The 8,316-nt window shown below is 44.0% G+C and overlaps 1 non-coding gene across 1 annotated transcript; it reads left to right on the plus strand.

The window, feature by feature from the left end:
• Positions 1-7,929: 7,929 nt before the first annotated feature.
• LOC118489993 lies at positions 7,930-8,036 on the plus strand. The gene has a single exon (XR_004888004.1). It is a non-coding gene; the product is annotated as a small nucleolar RNA R71 (small nucleolar RNA).
• The last annotated feature ends 280 nt before the right edge of the window (positions 8,037-8,316 follow it).

Genomic DNA, 8,316 nt, shown 5'->3' on the forward strand with positions numbered 1-8,316 from the left:
ATTGGCATATACCGCACAGGCTTTAACATAGAAGAATTTCTTCTTCCAGCCGGTCACACCCTTAGGGGGTGTCATCAACTTCAAACTCCCATGACGTTGAGTATAAGAGAAGAAACCGGTGTTTACTGTCAACTGGTAAAACCGCCGGAAATTCTCAACAGTAATGGGCAGCCCATGAGCACGAAAGGTATACTCAAAATTCCTGATTCGGAACATCCCAAATGGACTAAGTTGGGAGATATGGAGATGATAGTACTCCAACACCTCCGCAACAAACACCGTCACCGGCAACCGAAGGTTGCCTTCGGTGAAAAAATCTGCCCACATTGTAATATAACCGGCCAGAGCATCGGCACCGGTGTCCCCCTCTTGTGGGTAAGTGGCTTTCCAATCATCAGCCATTTTTACAGTGGTCATTAAGGTCTGAAAACCACCCTTCGACCACTTCAACACCGGTAACCCACCACCGGGAGCATCGACGTCATCATCTTCGTCTTCATCAGCCGCCACTACCGGCTGTTCAGGGTTCTCACCCTCCACATTGTGTGGATTCGATGGTTCAGCCATCAGAAATACAGAAAATGAGTTCGAAAAACTCAAAAAACCTCACCGGAAACTTCAAATAATTGATCGGAGAAGACAAAGTAACATTCTTTCTCTCACCGGCAAATTTTTGAAATTTCGACTAAGTGAGGGGAAACCACGAACGGTTTCCCCTTATATACCCATCGCAATTAATGCGGAGGGAGAAACTGAATCATCACGTTCAAAAAGAGTGAATTACACGACACCACGTGTCGAGTGCCGTTTCCGCTGACAGTTACCACGCGCGCGTGGCCGCCCACGCACCTGACAAGAGAGACCTTTACACTCCTTGCTACAGTGCATTTAATGCCTCGGACAGTGCAAATGTCCTTTCATTTCAGCACATGCCAGAATGATCTCACCAACTTCCACCAACTCACACGTGAGATCAGCCACGTATGCAACAAAGAGCGACTACATTATCCAATTATAAGCGGCATGCGGTTTCTCTGGTATACCGCACCATAACCCATACCGCATGTCGTTTTTTTACATACCCCTAAAAATAGGCAAAAATATATATCCCCACACTATAAGGGGGTATAATACCTATCCGCACTACCCACGATCACACGTGGAATATGCGGAAATGACACACACGAGCCCGTTCAGGTGTGTCAGATACTCAGAACCAGCGTTGTTCTTTGGACTGAACCGCATCTCAGAAACAGGTAAAACGCATTGCCTTCATTCTCTTCAAGCTTCAAATCCCTCCTGTCCAGTTCACAACCACAGAGGGTGCATAAACAACTTCTTTAACGAGAAGAAGGAAGGAATGTATGCGTACGCACATCAGCAACCCTGACTCCTGATCCTTCAAGAGCCATATCCGAGCAACACACCCGTTTCAAGCGAATATGGGGTGACAAAACCGCAGAGACTCATAAGTCGCTGCAGACACAACCATAGCTTCCGCAAACGGTTGCTACGGAAGAGCCACAACTAAGTCTTCACATCGAGGAATGAAACTACTTCAAGGAAAACTCCTCGGTATTGGAGCGTGAAGGAAGGTGCCTAAGGAAGAGATGCGGACGAGATCCCTAATGATCATACGAGATCTTGTCGAACAACAAGCGATCGAATAAGCGGTAACAAGTCTGCTTATGACTTTGTTACCCTACTTGTAAGACGGATAGAATAAACAATGGTGGGCATTACCATGCCTATGACCATGTTTATTTGACCATTATCCAGAATCACATTGTTCGACCAAACATGGCCAACAATGACGCAAGTACTTAACATTGTTCCCACAACCGTGGCCAACAATGTCAAGCAACGAGGTAACCGCAAAGGACGTGCGGTTACTAGAGAGCTAATTGGAAGAACATGAACACCCCACAAAAGGGATCATCATTTAATGTCCAATCATGACATCAGAAAACTCTCTTCTTCATTCACCACTTCAAAGGTTGGTTCGAAGTTTGTGCACAGCTTCAGCCAACATCTCAGAGATTGGTTCGAAGTTTGTGCATATGCCCAGCAAGGTCTCAAGGTTGGTTCGACACACCAACAGGTGGCACCCAACCAGAGGCTGAGAATTTCGCATCAGACGAAACATTCTCACCGGTACGGAAGAGGCATCAAATGACCCTTCCAGACCTCCAACTTGATTTACAAAGAGCAAAGACCATCCACTTGGTCTAGAATCTTCTCCAGACTCCAAACTACCTTCTAAACACCATAGACCAGTACTCCTCCCACATGCAACTTGCATATGGCAGCAACACTAGACTGGGGGGACTTGAAGGGGTATGGTCCCAGATCGCGCGTCAGCATCGACCGCGAGTGACCATTACCCTTATCAAAACCCCCACTAGCTAACAACCTACTTGTGTCCGTGCGGGAACGCATCGACACAGTGGTTGAATCCAATCTGTCCAGTGATGGAGGAGGACTTACCTGGAATATGAGAACGGTAGGGTGATGCGGCATAGCATCACATCTGGTGTATGAAAACGGAAGTATTCACAGCGATGCGGCCTGGCACCGCGTCCAGTGAACACTTCTATCAATACAAGGAAGCTGGACTACAACAACAGTCACCACAGGCGACGATGCGGCTGGCATCGCGTCTCGCGTATTTCTTGATCGCAAGCAAGGGACGCGGTAACATCAGATGTTACCGCAGGCAGCGATGCGGCTCACACCGCATCCTATACGCCCAACAAGTGGGACTGACAACACGGTGCAAGTAGCACCAATGACAGTCATCTGTCAGGGCTACGTAAGCAACAGACTAACGTGGCGTAACCTCCACACCCGACAAGCCTGACACACCTGCAAAGGTGCAGCATCTCGTCAGTCTGTCCATCATCCTCCTCCTTCACTCCTCGGCTATAAATACAAACCCCAAACCAGCTTTGAGGTATCTCTTCACAACTCTCTCACTACTACTACTATCATACTTTGCTTCCCAAGCAGATCACTGATTCTCACGCCGGAGAGTGGTAACAGACGTGCTGTCGTGGTACACGCAAATTTAATCCCAAAAACAACTATAGATAGTGGTAAGGGGTATCGAACTCAGGGAGTATGTGGAAAATATGTCGATTAGATAGCTTTGCAATTAAACTACAATTAACCTAATTTGCAGAAAATTAAAGATCAATGATTGAGATTGTTGTTTTAGAAACTAAATTAATAACTAAGCGTAAATTGAAATTAGTTGTTTAACAGATTAGGAAGACAATGACCATCTTTGGATTCAGTTTCTTTAAACAATTGTGTGTAATCCAACTAGAAAGAGTTACATAGACATAACTCGTTTATAGATAATTGAAGTGATAAAAGGGAACAAAGTACTCAGATTGTATAAACGCGAGGTTGTTTCCCGATGACCAATTAATCAATAACCAACCCTAACCCTTCCCATGATATCTCGATTGCCAACGGCACCAAGAACGTACGATCGAGACTAGAAATTGCACTATCAATTAACACGCTACAAGCAATTATGCATACACCATGATAAACAAGCAAACACAAGTTATCATTCTAGAAATTCAGAATTAAACACACAAAAGTTCAAGAGAAACCTGCACCTAAGATGATCACCGTAAGTTCTAGCCACACATAGCTTGGTGAATCATCATAACAAGCAATTCAATGTTCATACAAATCGAAAACACAAACTGAATGTTAGGAATTGTTTAGAACCAAGCCAAGACAGCCAAAATCGCCCCCAAAGTGTTTCACAAACGTCCAATGATGAGAATAGGTGAAAAGACACCCATAAACTGACTTAATGATGGCAGTTACATAATTGTTCGCAGACTCCACCGTAACTTACGGCTCCACCGTAAGTTACGGTGGACATGATATTGTTACGGTGACTTGAAACTGTTTTACGGTGGAACAAAAATGGATTTCAGGTCCACCGTAAATTACGGTGGGACCGTAATTTACGGTGGCAACCTAAATTGTGTGCTTTGTTCATCCTTTGCTCCACATTCTCAACCCGTTCAACTTGAAAGCTTCCAAAGCTGCACTTTTCCTCAATTTAAGCCGCCAAACCGTACCTGAGACATAGACAACAGTAGTTATCTAATTCAAGATAATTACACACATAAATGAGGGATAAACTTGTCTTTTAGCATCGCAAAAGGTTGTCCAATGGACCACCCGTCAGTAACAAGGAGCACCCCCCACCCCATCCTCCTTGTTACGAGTCACGGTTTGTTTCCTTGTGCAGGAGATCAACCCACCGGTGATCCAGCCAGCGATCCTCGAGAGGAAGGGATTAACCCTTCTTGACGAGATCAGTGAGTTAACCCTGCCCGGTTAACCATTGTTTCATCAGTGGGTAAAAAGGGTGATTGTTTTGGGTTAAGAAATGAAAAGGTTTAGGCTCAAAGGGGTTAACTAGGGGGATTTTGGGTAGGTGGTAAAAAAATGAAAAATAATGGTGTAGAAAGAAAAAAAGGGTTAGTCCTAATGCCTCCATCATTTACTTACTCGGGTTTAAGTTGGTAAGGATCGGGAATTGAAGGGGTAAGGTCCCAAAAATCCCACAAAGAGATAGGGACCATACCACCAACCGGTCTTTCAACCCTCCTAAACCTTGCGCGGTCGCGCATTGGTCTTACAGAAGGAAGGAAGAAACTAACAAACGATAGTCGCGCGCCCAAAGGGAAACTTGAACCTTTGCGCCATCTTCTATTTAGCAAGGGTCAAAACCCTGAAACCAAAACGTCCACCCAAATATCCAGACTTGGATATTATTTTACCCAGACTTGGGATCTATCCAACTGTGTACACACTATAAAGTGCCACACCAGATTACAGCAGTAATCTTCTAGAAGAAATATGATCGTGCACCACCCAGACGGTTGTAACCGTCTGGACACGTGTCATCATCACAAACATTCCTGAAATCACCACGATAGCATGTAATTGGAGAATGATCTCCACTCAAACCACTTTCCACGTGGCAATTCCCCAACCGTAGATCAAGTCGTGATCCGTGTGCACTCACGTCGGATCAAAGCAACTTAACGAAAAGTAAAAAGACTTAACGGAAGGAAAGATAACCGCTACGGTGTTAGCATCTTCCGTTATCTTTTCAATAACAGATTTTCCCTCCAAAACTCTCGGTTATAAATAGGAGAACTTTTCAGGTATGAACTCAGATCCAATCTCACTACTCAATTACCTTTATCTTCTCCATACAAATACTTATTCTCACACCGGAGTCGGGTCAAGGAGAGAACCCTCTTCTCCCCTTGGCGAGGCTAACGGTGCTCTGTTTTGCAGAATAGCCGGAGAAGAAGTTCGATCACCACTGAACCAATTAAGAGAGAACTAACCTTTTATGCAGATTCAAACCCCCTGGTCCAACTGATTCCGGTCTGTTGAACCAGTGTTTCTTCAGGAATGTATTGTTGTGGCAAGTTCTAGAGTCGTACGAACCAAGCGGCTATTCACACAAGAAACGAAAAATGAGCATTTAGTGTAAAGATATGTATTTGTATGCTCGATAAAGGCTCAAAACTCACTTTTGTGGGAAAGGGTTTTTAATGTGATCAAGTATATATAATCAAATTTTAACTAAGTTTGTCATGCCTTTTCATAATTTTCTTATGTTGGTTCTTTTTATCACGACGCTATCGGTTGTAAACTTGTAAAAATATAACCTTGTTAGAACTTCAATTTCCAACTTAAACTTAGACAAGTAAACAAAATGAAAATTTTTGAAAAAAAATTTGGGGTGATTAGCGGTTCCAATAGAGTTTTGTGTAAGGCTTGTTATTAGGACTTGCAAGATTCAAGGTTTTAGCATTCCCCCCACACTTAAATTACACATTGTCCTCAATGTGTCCCAAAAATAAGTTTTTAGGTTGATTGAATGTGTAAAATGGTGTTAAAAGAAAAATTGTATGTTACTGGCATCCTGGACACGGCCCCGTGGTGACTTTACTTGAACTGGGCAATTTTCTGCAGAGTGTGCAGCACGGGGCCGTGTTGGGCGGACATGGCCCGTGCTGAGCTTACTGTAATGAAGAAATTGTTGTCGGATGACCCTGTTTTCGTGCATGGGGCGATGTTTCTCGTTTCCCTAGTTATCCCTTACCATCACGAGTGTGTTTCATTCCCGCAAATTAAAATTAAACTAAAAGATTAAACTAAACTCAGGATAGTTCCGCGGAATGCCTCCGTGGTGCGCCACGTTTATAAGGGTCGTTGGCTAGACCCAAAGTGAGGTTATATGTTTTCCGAGCGGGATGTTTTGCATCCCATGTTGCACCGTCGGAGAGCATCATCCAAACTCGAATCAATAACCTTCATGTAATTGACTGGGTCATCGTCCTCTATTCTCTTCCCAACCCCGAACTTCACTTCCTTATCCCTATACTTCAAAGTGAGTGTTCCGTCATTCATGTCTACCACTGCTTGTGCGGTGGCTAGAAATGGCCTCCCTAGTATGAGGGGGACTTCGGTGTCTTCTTCCATATCTAGTAAGACAAAGTCGGCCGGGTAGACGAATTTGTTGACTTTGACCAATAGATTTTCAGCGACACCTTGCGAGTATTTAACGGACCTATCGGCAAGTTGTATACTCATCTTGGTAGGGCTCGTTTTTCCTAGGCCGAGTCGTTTGAACATTGATGCGGGCATGAGGTTAATGCTAGCCCCAAGGTCGGCTAGTGCATTACGAATGGGGGATTCCCCGATCGAGCAAGGAATTGTGAAGCTTCCGGGATCAATTTTCTTTTGGGGAAGTTTGTTGAGTACGAGGGCGGAGCATTCTTCGCCTAGGTTAACTAATTGCAATGATTCAATTTTCCTTTTATGAGTGAGGAAGTCCCTCATGAATTTTGAGTATTTAGGCATTTGAATTAGGACTTCGATGAAAGGAATATTAACATGCAATTGTTTTAGTAGACTTTCGAATTTTCGAATTGCTCATTAGTCTTTTGACGAATTAACCTACCGGGGTACGGAACCAGAGGAGCCTTGGTGGGCTCTTGAAGTAGAGGAGAAGCCTTCTCTTGCTGGGGCGGTGGTGTGCTTTCCTCAGTTGGTGGTGGCGGAGCTTCCGCGGGACCCACGGTACGGTTTCTTAATGTTATGAGATGAACTTGTGCTTTTGGGTTTGTTTCGGTATTACTTGGTAACGCGCCTTGTGGTCTCTTGGAGAAATTTTGAGCTAGTTGATTTATTTGTTTTTCAATGTTTTGTATACTAGCTTGTTGATTTCTAAAATTTGATTCCAATTGTTGAAACCGATCCGAGTTTTTCTTTTCAGTGTCGGAGATGAGGCGAGATATAGTATCTTCAAGCCTTTCTCGTCCACCTTGTTGTTGAGGGAAATTTTGTGACTCATTTCTTGGTTGTTGAAAGTTTGTTCGTTGGTTTAGACTTTGTTGGTTACTACTATTGCCGGGTTCTCTCCAACCAAGGTTAGGGTGGTTACGCCATCCTTGGTTGTAGGTACCCGTTGGAGGACCCGACGGCTTAGGTCTATTATCAATGTAGTTTACCGAATCGGATTGATCATCTGTTTCTTTCATACAACTCCAATTTTCGTGTGGCCCACCACACCCTTCACAAGCCATAACCGAGACTGTTTTTGTCATTTCTAACTTTTTAATTTTTGAAGAAAGGGCCTCGATTTGGGCTTGTAAAGAAGTGCTTTCATCAACCTTTTGGGCGCCCAGGGCAATAGACTTATTGCCTCGGGGAGTGTGCCACTGAAAATTGGTTTGAGCAATTTCCTCGATTTGATTGTATATTTCATGCGGGCGGCGATTACCTAAAAGTCCCCCGGAGCTAGAGTCAAGTGTTTGTCTCGTGTGTGGCAACAACCCATTATAGAAGGTGGATACTTGTTGCCATACCGCAAGACCGTGATGGGGACACTTTCGCAATAGCTCCTTGAACCTTTCCCAAGTTTCATATTAGGATTCCCCATCCTCTTGTGAATATGTATTAATTTCAGTCATTAATTTAGCCGTTTTAGCGGGAGGGAAATACTTATATAGATATTTTTGGGCTAGTTCATCCCAGGTGTTTACCGAACCAACTGGGAGGGCGTTGAGCCAAGCTTTTGCTCGGTCTTTTAGCGAAAATGAAAACATTCGAAGGCGGATGGCGTCATTTGATGCTCCATTGATCTGAAAGGTATCACATATTTCTAAGAAATTAGTAATATGTAGATGGGGATCCTCGTCCGCAAGCCCATGAAAGGTTGCGGAGTTTTGAAGCATTTGTATCAAATGTGGCCGAAGT

Source organism: Helianthus annuus, chromosome 2, assembly GCF_002127325.2.
Source record: "Helianthus annuus cultivar XRQ/B chromosome 2, HanXRQr2.0-SUNRISE, whole genome shotgun sequence".
NCBI lineage: Eukaryota > Viridiplantae > Streptophyta > Magnoliopsida > Asterales > Asteraceae > Helianthus > Helianthus annuus.